Here is a 16,253-nt window from a genome sequence, read left to right on the forward strand (position 1 = left end):
GCCTCCTCCCTGGGTCGCGGCTGTGGGTTTTGTTGGGGGGCGGTGCCTCTGATGTGCTGACAGCGTTCCTGCTGGCCTCACTGTGCTCAAGCGCCATCTTCCCCCGCCCCAGCCCGTTTTGGTCCCGTGGGTAGGGTGGCGACATGGGAGGAATGTCCCCTCCCCAGGCCGCCTGGTCCTCTAGAGGCCTGGGCTCATGTCTTCCTGCCCAGAAGGAGAAGGGCAGCCTGGGGACCCTGGATCGGGGGCTGAGAAGGTTCCGCCAGGCAGAGGGGAGAAGAGCTGGGAGCGGAGGAACCGGGATGGGCGAGAGGCATCAGCATCCCCCTCCTCTGGGGCCCTCCAGGGGGGCGGGGTCCATCTCCCAGCTTGGAGGGGGGGCACCTCTGAAAGTCAGGTCCTGCTCCCCGGGGGAGGGGCGGCTCTCCTGGGGAGAGCCTGGGCCACGCCCCCCACCCCCACCCACTCTCCTCTCTGTTCTCTGTCCCTTCCCACATGGGGTCTTGGTGATGATTTCAGGGGTTAAAGCAGCCCAGCTTTGGGGGGATAGAAGTTGCCAAGAGAGGGCTCAGTCGTGACAAACGCGGGCGCCATGACGGCTGGGACTCGGGGCCCCCGGGGGCTCGGCAGAGAAGCTGTCTTTTCTAGACACTTCGGGGTGACCTCACTTATCTTCATGAGAGCCCTCTGAGGTCTGTCCCATTGTCGATTTTTAGATGAGGAATCTCAGACACAGAGAGGGGAAGACGTTTGCCTGAGGGCACACAGCATGGCCTTGGCAGAGCTGGGATCTGAACCCGGGCAATCTGATTCCAGAGCTTTTTAGATATTTGTGTGGACGTTGTTGGAAAAAACATGTATATGGATACATATTTAGTGCTATTTTCATCGCGTTTCTTCCTTTTAAGAATACCTTTCGCAGTTACTGACAGCTGTGCGGGTCTTCACTGCCGCCTGCAGGCTCTCTCCAGCTGTGGACGGGGCAGCGTGGCTGCTCTGGCCATGAAGCCGTGGCTCGAAGCGCTCGGGGTTTAGCGGATGCAGCACGCGGACCCAGCAGTTGTGATGCGTGGGCTTAGCTGCCCTGCGGCACATGGGATCTTCCTGGACTAGGGAGCAAACTCATGCTCCTGCATTGGCAGGCAGTTTCTCAACCACTGGACAACCAGCGAAGTCCTCCTTATGGTTTGTTTTTTTTTTAAATGAGGTTTTGTGTTTGCAAACATGGATTTTGTAAACACCATTTGGGGGGGGGGGCTCTGACCCCCACAGCTGGGGAGGCGTGGGTCTCTCTGGCCCTGGCAGAGGCCCACACTCATGTCTGATTCCTGCAGGTCTGAGAGGGGGTCTGGGGGAGCAGGCAGGTAGTGGGAAGCAGGTAGAGCCAGTGGCTGTGGCCCATCCAGGCCCCAAGGGAGCCCAGGGGCTGGCTGGAGGGGACCCTGTGTACTCTGGCCAGCTGCCTGCAACCTCCTGGAACCTGGAGAAGGGGACAGCCTCCTTCTGGGAGTGCCAGGCCCTGGGCCTTGTGGGGGTGGGGGGGGGGCGTATGGAAGTGGGGCGTGAAGGAGGTGGCCTGCTCCTACGGCCCCTGCGGGAAGGCGCCTCTAGCCGCACCGTGACCTGGCCGTGCTTCGACTGGACCCTGGCTGTGGCTTCAGGACCCTGGAGACAGCCCGCCACCCTCACTTCAGCCCCCGCCCTCCCTCCAGCCCCGAGCCTCGTTCCTGTGCGGTGAGCACTGCCCTCCCTGACAGCCAGCCTTTCAGAGCCCGCTCGCCTGGGACCAGTTCCAGCCCACGGGACAAAGCGGTAACCAGGGCCGCGGGCCCGGCTGACCCTGGACGGGCACTTGGCTCCGCTGCCTGGTGGGGCCCTTGCCATGGTTACAGCCCACCCAGGGCTCTGCTCAGAGGCTGGCATTGTCTGGGTGTCAGAGTGTGGTGAGTGCGCGGGAGCCAGGCGGGCACTCTGGCGAGGGTTTTCCCACGCTCTGGGCTCCCAGCAGCCCTGGGGGGCTGAGCGGGCACCAGCTTTGGCACCTGGGGAAGTGGGGGCCCGGGGAAGAAGCGTGCTGGGGAGTCGGGGTCGGCCTTGGGATGAGGCTCTGAGTCAGCGCCTGAGGCGTTCAGATGATGAGCGCGGTTCCCCACCTTTGCGAGGGAGTGTCAGCAAAATGACGGGACTGCTGTGATGCGGACCGTGAATACATCCAGGCTGACGCGGCCGCTCCACCAGTTCCGTTCCCAGGCGGACAGGAGCATGCGCGGCTCAGGCGCCCTCAGGTCTCCGAGCCTCTGCCCCACTGGCCACTTTGCCTAAATGCCCGTCAACCAGTGCTGTACCTGGGCACAGATCTTCCCTAACCCCTCACCACGGAGCAGGAAGGGACACTGTTTCACTCGCCCCTTTTAAAACACACACCAGCTTCTCTTTGGACACTTGTCCTTCCCTTGTGCACTGCGGTCTTGAGGCGAAGAAGATCTCCCCTCAGAGGCTGAAGGTGCCTGAAGGGTCTTCCTCCTGGGCCCCTCTCCCTCCCCTGGGTCAGCCCAGGATGGGCCGTTTGGCGTTGTCTGCTGGATCTGGGTCTTGAATGAAGGACACAAGAATGGGTCTACTGACTGCACCCACCACCCCGTGGTCACCACAAGGTTAAATCAAACACTGAGGAAAAACACAAAAGCAGAGACTTCGCTGGTGGTCAGGGGTTAAGACCCCACCCTTCTACTGCAGGGGGCATGGGTGGAATCCCTGGTGGGGGAACTAAGACACCCCATCTCTGCTGTGGGGCACAGCCAAGAAATAAAATAAAATCCAGTGTCGAATTGTTTTAAAACATCCTCAAAAAAGATATGAAAACAGCAAGAGAAAGAGAAGTCTTACATTCACAGAACAACAGTAGGATGATGGCTCACTTCTTTTTTTTTTTTTTGATGGCTCACTTCTTAATAGGGAGACAAGTGGAAGGACATACTCAAAATAGTAAAAGAAAAAGAAGTCAACCCAAAATCCTATATCCAGCAAAACTGTCATGAATGAAGGTGAAGTGAAAACATTTCCAGGTTTATAAAGTCCAAGGAGAAGCGTTGCAGGCAGACCTGCCTTACAAAAAATACTAGAAGAAGTCCTTCTGGGTGAGAAGAAATGACAAGAGACAGTAACTCAAACCTACAGAAATAAATGAAAAGCACTGAGATGGTAAATATGTGCATTAAGTAAAAGACCGGGTAAATGTATTTTGATTTCTTACCTTTTTTAAAAGACATAAGATTGTGTAACTAAATAAGGATAACACTGTATGCTTCAGTAAATAGGTTTACCACTGCATTTATGACAGATATACAAATGTGACACATATGACAATAATAGCACAAAAGAGTGGAGGGAGGTAGAGTTATAAATTTTATGGATTAAGTCAGTATTATTCAGAAGGAGATGCTGATAAGATGCATATGTAAACTTCATGGCAAACTCTAAGAAAATTATTAAAAATATAGTTTTAAAAAACCAACAGAGAGACTTCCCTGCTGGCCCAGAGGGTAAGACTCTGCTCTTCCAGTGCAGGGGGCCCAAGGCTTCACCCCCGGTTTGAGCCCTAGGATTCTGCATGCTACAAGTTGCAGCCAAAAACCCCACAAAAACAGAGAAATTAAAGTGGTGTGTGTGTGCGCATGCGTGCCAATTCATTTCAATCGTGTCCGGCTCTGTGCAGCCTCATGGACAGTAGCCTGCCAGGTTCCTCTGCCCATGGAGGAGTGGGTTGCCACGCCCTCCTGCAGGGGATCTTCCCAACACAAGGATCAAACCTGCTTCTCTTTCGTGAATATTTATGTGCATTATGTGAATAATTATATTAAATATGAATTTGAGTCTAAACACAGGGCCAGTGCTTTCAGACTGTATTACAAAAATTTTGCATGACAAAAAAATTTTTAAATCAAGATTCAACTCTATATTGTCTAAACCTTAGATTCAAAGACACAAATAGATGAAAGAAAATGGACAGAAAAAGATACACATGCAAACATCCGGCCACAAAACAGCTCAGGTGACTGTGTTAACATGAGATAAGATAGACATTAACATAAGATATGCGACTAGAGACATTTCATAATGATATAGCAATTATAAATGCATGCATCTCTAATGTAAGAGTCTCAAAATACATGAAGCAAAAGCCGACAGAACTGGAAGGAAAAAATTAAACAACGCAGTTGGAAATTCCAATATCCTACACTGGATAACTGATAGGACAACTCGTCAGAAAGTCACGAAGGATAGAGAAGACATGAACAACACTGCAACCAACTAGACCTGACACGTACAGACACCGCACCCAGCAAGGGCAGGAACACATTCTTCCCGAGCGTACCTCGGACCATCTCAGGACAAAGTGTGTGCATGGCCACAGATCACTTCTCAAGATACTACACAAAGCGCGTTCCAGCCATAGTGGAATTAAATTAGAAACCAACAGCAGAAAATCATCTGGGAAATCCTCAAATATCTGAAAAACAAACAACATGTTTCAAGAAAGCATGAGTCAAAGAAGAAATCACTAGAGAAAACAGGGAATGTTTTAAGCTGAATGAAAATGCATGCATGCATGCTTAGTTGCTTCAGTTATGTCTGACTCTTTGCAACTGTATGGACTGTAGCCCACCAGGCTCCTGTGTCCATGAGATTTCCCAGGCAAGAATACTGGAATGGGTTGCCATGCCCTCCTCCAGGGAACCTTTCCGACCCAGGGATTGAACCCATGACTCCTGAGTCTCCTGCATTGGCAGGTGGATTCTTTACCACTGAGCCACCCGGAAAGCCCAAATGAAAATGAAAACACAGCATAACAAGCACTGCAACAAAAGCAGTGCTTAGAACCAACCATAACTCTGGACACCTAGATCAAAAGTCTCAAATCGATAACATAAGTTTCCACTTTAAAAGCTAGGAGGAGGAAATTAAAACCAAAGCAAGCATAAGGAAGGAAATAATAAAGACGAACACAGAAATCAATGGTAGCAGAAAAACAAAAGAGAAAATCAATGAAACCACAAGTCGTCTTTTTAAAAAATATTGTGACTTCCCTGGCTGTCTAGTGGTTAAGACTCCATGCTTTCAATGCAGGGGGATAGGGTCCGATCCCTGTTGGGAAACTAAGATCCTACAGGCCGAGCCAAGCTGTGCTTAGTTGCTCAGCCATGTCCGCCTCTTTGCAGCCCTATGGACTGTAGCCAGGCTCCTCTGTCCACGGGATTCTCCAGGCAAGAACACTGGAGTGAGTTGCCATGCCCTGCTCCAGGGGATCTTCCCAACCTAGGGACTGAACTTAGGCTTCCCGCATTGTATGTGGATTCTTTACTGTCTGAGCTACCAGGGAAGCCCATGAATACTGGAGTGGGTAACCTATCCAGTGGGTAACCTATTCCCTATCCAGGGAATCTTCCAAGCAGTGTGGTGAAAAAAGTAATTAATTTTTAAAAATTGAAAAAAATAAATCTTTAGCTGGACTGACCAAAAAAACACACAAAAGGACAGAAGGTATAAATTACCAAATTCAGGAACAAAAGAGGTGAGAACACTTACCCTACGGAAATAAAGGCTTACAAGAGAATATTATGAACAACTTTATATTAGCAAAATAAACAACTTAGATGCAATGAATAAATTCCCATAAAGACTCAAAATTTAAAAATTTGCTTAAGAATAAATTGAAAGTTGGAAAAGACCTGTAGCAAGGAAATTGAATTAGTAAATTAAAATCTTCCCACAAATAAAAGTCCATCCCAGGTGGCCTTACTGATAAATTCTACCAAACATTTGAAGAAAAATTAATACCAAATCTCTCACAAAATGAAAGAGGAAACGTTTCCCAATTCATTCTATGAGGACATTCCCCGACACCAAAACAAAGACATCACAAGAAAACTACAGACCAATATCCTTATGAACACGGATGCAAAAACCCTTAACAGGACATCACAAACTGAATAGAGTGCCATGTAAAAAGGATTATACACCATGACCAAGTGGGATTTATTCCAGGAATGCAAAGTTGGCTTAACATTCTCAGATCAATTAATGTAATATTCCCAACTGACAAAAGAGAAGAGAAAAGCCACAGGATCACCTCAATAGATGCAGGAAAAGCATGTCACAGACTCTAATACCCATTCGTGATAAAAACTCACAACAGACGAGAAATGGAGGGAATTTCCTCAAACTGATAAAGCAATCTATGAAAAGTATGAATAATACCATGCTTCATGATGAAAGACTACATTTCCTCTCTAACGTTGGGGAAAAAGAAAAAAAGGATATCTGCTCTTGCCACTATTATTCAACATTATACTGAAGGCTCCAGCCAGTGGAATAAACAAAAATAAAGTAAGATAAAACAAAGAAATAAATGAAAGGCATTCTGGTTGCAAAGGAAGAAGTGAAACTATCGCTACTCACAGATGACACAGTCCTGTGTTATTATGCTAAATCCTAAGGCATCTCCCCCAAAAGCTATTAGAACTAATAATTGAGTTTAGCAAGGTAGCAGGATTTAAAATCAATATACAAAAATCAATTGTATTTCATTTAAAAAATATTTTTATTTGTTTATTTGGCTGTACCGAGTCTTAGCTGCAGCATGCTGGATCTAGTTCCCTGAACAGAGATCAAACCCAGGTCTCCTGAATTGGGAGCGTAGATTGATCCCTGGGTGGGGAAGATCCCTTGGAGAAGGAAATGGCAACACACTCCAGTTTTCTTGCCTGGGAAACCCCATGGACACGGGAGCCTGGTGGGCCGCAGTTACGGGGTCACAAGAGTCAGACAGGACTGAGGGACTGAACCGCCACCACCAGGATGGCTGGAATCAGAAAGACAGAAACAAGTGCAGGGAGGGTTGGGGACACTGAGACCCTCCTGCATTGCTGCTGACGTGCCAAATGGGGCATCCACTTTGTAGAAGTCTGCAGTTTCTTTCAAACTTCCATGCGACCTAGAATTTCTACTCTCAGGAATCTACTCAAGAGAAATGAAAACATATGTCCACACACAGATGTATCGATATATGAATGTGCACAGCATTATCTCCACAGTGTTCCCCAACTGGAAACAATCTAAACATCCATCAACTGAGGAAGGGCCAAACAAGAGGGAGTCCATCCAGACAATGGGATACTATTCAGCAATTTAAAAAGTAAGTACTGATACCTGTGACAACTGAAGGAATCTCAGAAACATGCTAAGTGAAGCCAGACACACAGGACTACTATTACTGCAAGATTCAATATAAATGTTTGGAAAAGGTATACCAAAAGAGACGGAAAGCAGGCCAGTGATTTCCTGGGTTCCAGTGAAGCAGAGTGGGCTAAACAGACTTGGGGGCACTTTTGGTGTGATGGAAATGTTCTAAAATTGGGTCGTGGTTATGGTTGTATGACCCTGTAAATTTACTAGAAATCATGTACAAAGGGTAAATTTTGTGTGATGTTAATTTTACCTCGTCAACAAACCTATTTTTTTTAAAAGAAACAAACGTGTATTATTTTGTGGTATCATAGTATCTGTGTTTGTTGTATTATTTTATTGTGTGAAAAATACAATACCATTTATAATCACTAAAAATAAAAACTCAAGACACAAATCTAGAGCTTCCCAGGTGGTGCTAGTGGTAAAGAATCCGCCTGCCAGTGCAGGAGATGCAAGAGATGTGGGTTTGATACCTGGGTCAAAACCATGGAGAAGGGCATGGCAACCCACTCCAGTATTCTTGCCTGGAGAATCCCATGGACAGAGGAACCTGGGGGGCTACGTCCATGGGATTGCAAAGAGTCAGACACGACTGAAGTGACTTAGCACCCGCACACTGATGCAGATCTAACAAAACACGTATAGGACTTTTATGCTGCAAACTACAAAATACCAAAGAAAGAAATAAAAGACTTAATAGTGGAGAGACAGACTTTCCTCATGGAATATAAGGCTAACATAGTAAAGATGTCATTTCTCCCCAAATTGATATACAGATTAATGCAATTCCTGTAAAGACCCCAGCAATATTTTTTGTAGAAACAGAAAAGAGCACACTAAAATTTATGTGGAAAGACAAAGGAACTCAGCTAAAACAATTTTGAAGAACGAAAGGAAAAGAATTACTCTGTTCAGTTTCAAGCCTTACTCGACAGTGACAGTGATCAACAGCGCGTGGTGTGGGTGGAGGGTAGACACACAGATGGAGGGAACAGAGAACTTGGAAAAAGCACTGCGTAAGTACAGCCAGCTGATTTTTGACAAAAGTGCAAAAGCAATTCAGTGGAGGAAAGATTGCCTTTTCAGTAAATAACGCTGGAACAATTGACTAGCCACAGGCAGAAATAGCAAACTTCAGGGGCATTGCTGGTGGTCCGGTGGTTAAGGATCCGCCTTGCCACGCAAGGGGCACCAGTTCGACCCCTGGTCCTAGAAGATCCCACATGCCACGGAGCCACGAAGCCTTAGAACGCAACCGCTGCAGCTCTCATGCCCAGAGCCTGAGCACAGAGACGAGAGGCCCCTGCTCCCCGCACCTAGAGAAAGCCCACACGCCTCCATCAACACCCAGCACAGCCTAAAATAAATCAATTTAAAAGATGTAAACTTCAATCTAAGCAACACAACTTATTTTAAAAAATCAACTCAAATTAATCATGGATTTAAGTGTATAATAGAAAACTTTTAGAAGATGGCATTGGAGAGCTTTGGGACCCAGGACTCGATGGAAGAGTTCTTAGGTCTAACGCCAAAGTCACAGTCTGTTAAAAAAAAAAAAATGAATAAGTTGAATCTCATAAAAAAAAAAACAAACCCTCCTGCTCTGTAAAAGACCCTCTTAAAGGACAAAAAGACACATACTCGCAGAGTGGGAGCAAGTATTTGCAAACCACGCATCTGACAGAGGACTCATTTCCAGGGTTTGTAAGAACTCTCAGAACTCCACATTAAAAAAATCCAGTGAGAAGACAGACAAAAGACACACCGACAAAAGGCCCACTTGCCGGGGCCCCCCAAGTGGACAAGCGTGTGCAGCGGGACCGGTCCGGAGCCCGGGGCGGGGCCTGCGCTCTCCGGCAGCGCCACGCATGCGTGCACCTGCCGTGTTCGACGTCACCCCCCGAGCAGAGGAGGCCCGAGGACCGACTCGGGCCTGGTGGTCCGGGGGCCACATCCTCGGGGCTTCAGGACCGGGGGAGGCCCAACAGGGGCCTCGGTGAGGAGTGACCTCCTCAGAGAGCAAGTAATGGAGCTGAATGTGAGGGCTTGGTGAGGGCCACCCACCCCTCTCCTGCCAGCGCATCACTGCAGAAAGACTCACCAGGCCCGGGAACTGCCCACGCCCCACGGAAAAGCCCTTGGATTTCCCAGCAAAGGCCCCGCCCGGCAGGCGGTATTCCTGACCCGAGGCTGCCCCCTGGCGGGAGTCACGGGGACACTGCAAACCCAGCCCCGAGCCGACCCAGGGACCGGGGTCACCTTGCCTGGTGGACCCCTCCGCAGAGGTCCCAGGTGGCGCTAGTGGTAAGAACCCACCTGCCAAGACGCGGGCCCAATTCCCGGGTCAGGAAGAGCCCCTGGGGGAGGAAATGGCTATCCCCTCCAGTGTTCTTGCCCAGAGAATCCCGCGAACAGAGCAGCCGGGCGGGCTCCAGTCACGGGCTCGCATGGAGTCGGGCACGACTGGAGCGACTGAGCACGCACGCCTCCCCAGAGGGGACCTCGCTGGGGCCCATGGCGTCGGGAGGAGGGTGGGGGAAGCCCTGGGGTCACTCCAGAGCTGCAGGCCAGGCTTGTGTCTGGCCCCTGGGAAGGCCCCTGCCTGAACGGAGCCAAAATCCCGGGGCAGCTGCCGGGCGTGGAGGACTTCGATCTTGGTCAGACCCCTCTCTCACTTCACTTTCCTTATCTATGACACTGAGACAGCTGCGGTGCCCACTCCTCAAACTTACACAGTCTGTTATGGCGGCCTCTGGTCACTTGTGACCACCTGAACACTTGGATGGCATCACCGACTCAGCGGACATGAGTTTGAGTAAGCTCCCTGAGCTGGTGATGGACAGGGAAGCCTGGAGTGCTGCAGGCCATGGGGTCGCCAAGAGTCCGACCTGACTGAGTACTGAACTGAACTGAGCACTTGAAACGTGGCTGGCCTGAATTGGTATGTGCTGAGTATAAAATAGACACCGGATGTTGAAGTCTTGGTATAAAAAAAAATTTACACTCAGGCTAGCTTACAATAATTTTTATATGATTCACAAACTGAAATGACATTTTGGATATATTGAGTCAAATGTATTGCTAAAATTAACTTCACTTCTTGCTTGCTTAGTTTTTAGGGAGGTTATAAGAAAGTTTTAAATTAACATGTGGTTCAAAGTGTTGTTGGGAAGGTTCAATGAGATGGCACTGTGACCAGGATGCTCTGATAAACGACAGCCAAGTCGTTCCCCACCGGAACAGCTGAATGTTCGGCCACTCAATCCTGTCTGCCTCTGCGAGCCCATGGACCGCAGCCTGCCAGGCTCTGTCCACGGGATTCTCCAGGCAAGAGTACTGGAGTGGGGTGCCCTTCCCTCCTCCAGGGGACCTTCCCGACCCAGGGATCGAACCTGTGTCACCTGCATCTGGCAGGCGGGTTCTTTATCCCCACGCCCCCTGGAACAGAGTGGCCGATGACAGGAGGAATTTCCTCAAAATCTTGGTTTTATCTGAAAAACTGATAGTAACTCTGAATTCTGTTCTTGTGCTTTTTTTCGAAATTTTTCTTTTTAACAAAACTTGAATCAGTCAGCAGCTGAGGAAGAGGTGCCCCCTTTTACCCGGCGGGTCAGCAGGGCCTGTGATCGCGGCCACGCCGCCTCCGTGAGCAGCAGGCCCAGCCCCGCTGCCCTCAGCCCCGCCTGTCCAGCCCCCTCCCGCTGCCCCCATTCTGGTAACAACAGCTAGAACTGGCTGCCTCATTCATTCCTCAGGAGTAACTGAGGAGACTCAGCCACACATCTCCTGGGACCCCCCCACAAGACGGCCCAGAGCAGGGAGTGACCCTCCTCGCAGACAGAAAGCAAGAGAGTGAGCCCCACGAGAACTCGGCCCGGGTGAGTTCTGGAACTGTCCATCTCGGGGGCAGACAAGCCACAGGCGGCAGCTGAAGTCGGCAGAGGAGTGGAGGTCGAGTGTGGGGAGATTCGGGGGAAGGCGCGGTCCCGGCTGTCACGAGAACAGGGAGAGAAACCAGCGGGCTTTGAGGAGGAGGTGATGCCGCCCTGAAGGCCAGGGCGGCTCTCAGAGCCCTTCCCTGCCGCAGCTTTCGGCAGCGGCCTCCTATGCCCGCTCCGTCACTCAGGCTCTTGGCAGCTGATGCCGGTTAGGGGCAGAGCCTGACCACCCCGGGCGAGGGCAGAGCCGCCCCAGGTGGCCACGGCCTTGCCCTAAAAGAGGCCCCTCCTGGAGTCGTTGGAGCCACAGGGTCCCCTGGGGTGGCTCCTGACGTTCCACACTCGCTGGGCGAGTGGACGGCCAGCAGCCCCATCCTCGTGCCTGAGGAGAGGATCTGCGTGCACTCCCGCTGCGTCCTCAGTCACAACCAGCACGGTCACCAGCTGCTGCATCTTCCTGCACTCCGGTGGGTCCTTCACGCATTCACGAATGCATGTGCGTGCACACACACTCACACACCACACACGTATGCGGCCAGGCTGCATGCCAGTTACTGCCTTCATACCCTCCCGAGTGCACAGGGCTTGGAGAAAGGCTGAGAAAAGTGGATGCTGTGACAGCCAATTCTTACATAACACTCGAGGTGTTCGGCCAGGACAGAACATGTTTCCATTCAAGACGTGACCACTCTGCTGAGCAGAGCGCATTTCGGCGTCTTCGCCAGCTGAGAGGTTTGCAGTTTCTCAAAGCCCCTCAGAAAGCCTACAGCATCTTCCGCATGCCTGTCTTAAAGTGTCCTCAGGAAGGCGAGGCAGAAGCTGAGCGCTAGGACCACTGATTCCCCCAAAGCAGTGACGGGCTGGGGCCAAGCTCTGACCTCCACTCTTAAAACAAAAATTATTTATTTGGCTGCGCTGAGTCTCAGTTGCCGCATGCGGGATCTAGTTCCCTGGCCAGGGATGGAACCGGGCCCCCTGCGTTGGGAGGATAGAGTCTTAGCTACTGCACCACCGGGAAGTCCACCTCTACCCTCACCAGCTTTCGCATGAGCCTCTCTTTAACCTGGGGAGATGAGTACAGTAGCCGTCTTCTGAGATCTAAGCCATCTAATGGGGGAGAGGCCACAGGTTTGTGTGGTTTCCGAGTTAGAGAGAGGCAGGCTGGGCTCACAAGTTAGGAAGAGGTTATCCAGCCACCAGCAGCAGTGAGGTAGTGAGCCTCCTGCCACAGCAGGTGTGCAAGGCAGAGCTGACCCAACCTGCTAAGGAGACTGCTGTGGGTTCGGGGTGACCCCAAGATCTCCTCCCACTCAAACACTTTCTGGTGCCAATTCCTTCACCTGCACAGACGTTAGAAGTGTTTATTTACTCGACAAGCCAAATTCGTGGGGGCGGGGGGGTACACCAAGGAACAGCCTCCGCGCTGCCCCTACGGTCCCCTGTGGGCGCACACTGGGTCCAGGCGGGGACGCGGATGTTGGTGGAGGAGAGACAAGGGAGGGCGGGCTGTGGAAGAGCCTGCGGCCAGGGCGGGCGGCGGCAGCAGTGGCCAAGGGGAGCCTGTGAGGAGGGCCCCGCCCGGTGGCGGTGCTGGAGCCTGGGCCTGGCCTCCGCCAGCCGAGATGGGGCGCTGGCAGCTCTGCACGTGCTGGGAGTAGTTCACGAGGGCCTGGGGTGGTGGGAACACCCACAAGTACCCCTGTCCCAGAGCTTGGGCAGGCTCGGTGCCGACTCAGCGTCCCTGGCCTCCCTGCTGGCTGCACCCCAGTGACATTCAGGTCCAGCTCGTCCGGACAGGGCCCCCGGGAGGCCAGCACAGAGGCAGAGGGCGCCCGGCCAGGTCCTAGGAACCCTGGGAGGCAGCATGCGGGGTATCCGTGGGGACCACCTTGACCCCGCTCAGCTGAGAACGCCACGGCCGCAGCCTCGAGGAGCTCAGAAAATCTGTCTCCGGGCATCTGAGCAGGCTAGCTCACGGCCTGCACCCCACCTCCACCTGGCACCTGCCTGCGCCTCCAGGCCTCATCAGGTACTACCTCTCCAGGTGGGTCCCTCAGCCAGGCCAGAAGCTCCGGGCTGGGGATGGGCTCAGGGCTGCCTGGCTTCTCAGCGCCTGCGGCAGGGCGCCCCTTCCAGGAGGCTGTGGGAGTGTGGGGGTGGCACACACCCTCCGTACCTGATTGACAGTGAGTGTTAGTTGCTCAGTCAGGTCTGACTCCTTGCAACTCCATAGACTAGAACCCCAGCTGCTATATCCATGGAATTCTCCAGGCAACAATATTGGGAGTGAGTAGCCGTTTCCTTCTCCAGGGGATCTTCCTGACCCAGGGAGGGAACCCGGGTCTCCTGCACTTCAGGCAGATTCTTTATCATCTGAGCCACCAGGGAAGCCCTTGGTCAAATACCTCTGTATTAGAACGGCGCCCTGATTGTGCCCTCGTTCTGGCCCTCACGGGGCATCAGAACTGGCTCTGGGCAGAGCTCACAGCCGCTGAGGGCAGGCGGCCTCGGGCGCCCTGCCACCTTGGCCGATGAGGATGCAGCCCCGAGTGCCGGGCGCCCAGCCCTCCCTGGCTGCCGCCCATGTGGTGTGAGCTCCACTGGACGGGAAGAGGCCCCCAAATTAATTAACACATTTGAGGCAAGACTGTCTTGGCTCCACAGACAGGCGCTGACACCCAGGGCGGGGCTGCTCCGCTGGGTTTTTCCTCTCCCCTCCCCTCTGAGCTGGGCCTCCCTGCCAACACGCTGTTGCCCACGTCACTCCACCCCAGGACCGCGGCGGGCTGTCGGCTGTGTCCTTCTCGCCAACTCCCCACTGTTCCATCGTCACCGGCCTGAGGGCCAAGCCATCCCGAGGCCCTGCCTGTCGCCTCCCTCCCAGCCAGCGTCCCCTCCTGGGGAGGCTTTCCCAAAGGCTGGGCCTGACACTGAAGCCCCCGAGGCCTGCTGTCGGACACACAGCCCATGCAGACAAGGCAGCTGGGGGAAGGCCAGTCAGGTGCCTCGGTGGCAGGCGCTGCGCCGGACTGCTCTGCTGAAGGGCAGGGCTCAGCGGGCACTTAGGATCGGAGCACCTGGGTTCCTGAGGAATGGTGGGGCCAGAACAGACCATCACAGCCTCGCGGGGTCTCAATTTCCTCATCTGCAAAGTGGGGCCAATAATCCGTATGACTATGGATTCTGGTCCAGCCCGTAACTTTACAAGAACCTTCCAGGAAGCCCTGGCGCTTCCATCAATATGCCTTTTCCCAAATTAGACCTCCTTCCTTGGAAAGTCTAGGCTCATGGCAACTTTTCTCCTTGAAGTATGACACCCACGGGCCACCCCGGGTCAGGAATGAAAGGGGCCTCTGGCAAAGAGACTGGCACCCATTAGCAGAGTGCCCGGTGGGGACGGCTGGAGGAGAAGTGATGCACAGGAGAGGATTTCTGAAGACACGTTTGCCGGAGCCAGACCGGGTGCGCTCAGATCCTTCCCCTTCCTAATTGCGGGCTGGGCAGCAGACCCTGCCCAGGGCAGGACGGCCCTGTTCAGGCTGGCCCGCCCCCCACAACGCCCCACGACAGCCCCCATTCCACACCCCGGCGCTTCTCCCAAAGTGCTGTGGGAACTCCATGCTCTGGGAAACATTTCTGGAAGAATTTAGAACCCAGACATTTTTCAACCAAACCTTTGAGAAATCCAGACCACTTCCAAAGCCGACTGACTTTGAAACCTGACACTTTAAATCCACTTTTCGAATTTGTGCCCCAAAGTTTTGAAACCAAAATATTCTGGAAACCTCCTGGAAGCAAGATACTCTGGGAGAAAACCAACTGAAATGGCAAAACTGTTTCATTTGGATTGTTTTTAAGCCCCCAGTTTCTGTAAAGGGCTTTGAAGTAAGAGTGGTTTTGTCAAAGCCAGAGTTTCCGCTAAAATTTCCCTGGGAAGAAGCTCAGATGCTTGGACTGAGCCCACAGAAGTGCTTGCTTGTTCCCTAAGGACACTCATCACGCTGCAAACAGGGGTGGTGTCCAGATATCGGGAGGAGTCTTGGATCCCTCACTTCACACACTTCTTTCTCAAACTCTCCACCCAGCAATCTGCTGCCTGATGCCGCTGCCCTCCAGCGACTGGGGTGGAAAAATCCATCCCTGAATCACGGCTCAGCCCGTGTCTCCGCCAGCCCGCAGCTCTTCCCTTCTGGTGTCCAGGGGGCTGTTCGGCCTCAGAGCTGGATGAAGGGACACAAAGTACCGGCAGCCAGTGACCGTGGGGCCCAGGTGGGCAAGGTGGGGACTGTGCACGGATGAGTGCTTTGAAATCCCATCTCCCCACCCTCCAATCTCTCGCTGGACTTCTCTTCACCGTTTTCACTTCTCCGACAGGCCCAGTGAACACCGCTGTGCCCTGGGTCTGGGGGGGTGCGCCTTCCAGTCCCTGCCGTCCCCACTGCCCCCGCTCCCGGTGAGGGGCGCTGCAGGGAGCACGGGGCCACACGGAGGCCGTGCTGGCGAGGGTGGAGGTGTGTGGGCTGGGGTTTGAACTTCACTCTTCCCCTGTTTTGGATGGGGCTGGAGCTGACCCTCCGTGTTCCCAGTCTGTAGATCCTCTTGCTCCGGGCACTGCTGCTGACCGTCGGACCGGCACTGTGCCCCTGCCCCTCTGAGGGAGTTTTCTCCTTTCAGAGGCAGCGCCGCCCCACTCAAGCCCACACCTGGCTGAAGTGTGTGCAGTCCCCACCGCAGCAGGGGCGTTCTGAAGGCCCAGAGACCTAAGCTGTACTTCTCAGCTATACTCTCCAGGCACAGCACATGTGTTCACAGTCCTGCCAGCCTCCTACCAGGACTGCAAGCTCACACACTCAAAATCTGTCAAGTGCAGATGCAGGAAGACAGGCCGTGTTTGCCCATCACCGACAAAAGTCACCCAGCAGATCCTGGCCCGCAGGTGTGATGGTGCCATCACCACGAGCAGATGCCCTCCGGGTGGTGACCAGGACCGCCAGGTGGAATCACCTCCGGCAGGCCTGACGGGTGAAATCTGGTTCTCATCTAAAGCACTAAAGCAAAGGCAGGGAC

Source organism: Odocoileus virginianus, chromosome 33 (assembly GCF_023699985.2).
Source record: "Odocoileus virginianus isolate 20LAN1187 ecotype Illinois chromosome 33, Ovbor_1.2, whole genome shotgun sequence".
Lineage (NCBI taxonomy): Eukaryota > Metazoa > Chordata > Mammalia > Artiodactyla > Cervidae > Odocoileus > Odocoileus virginianus.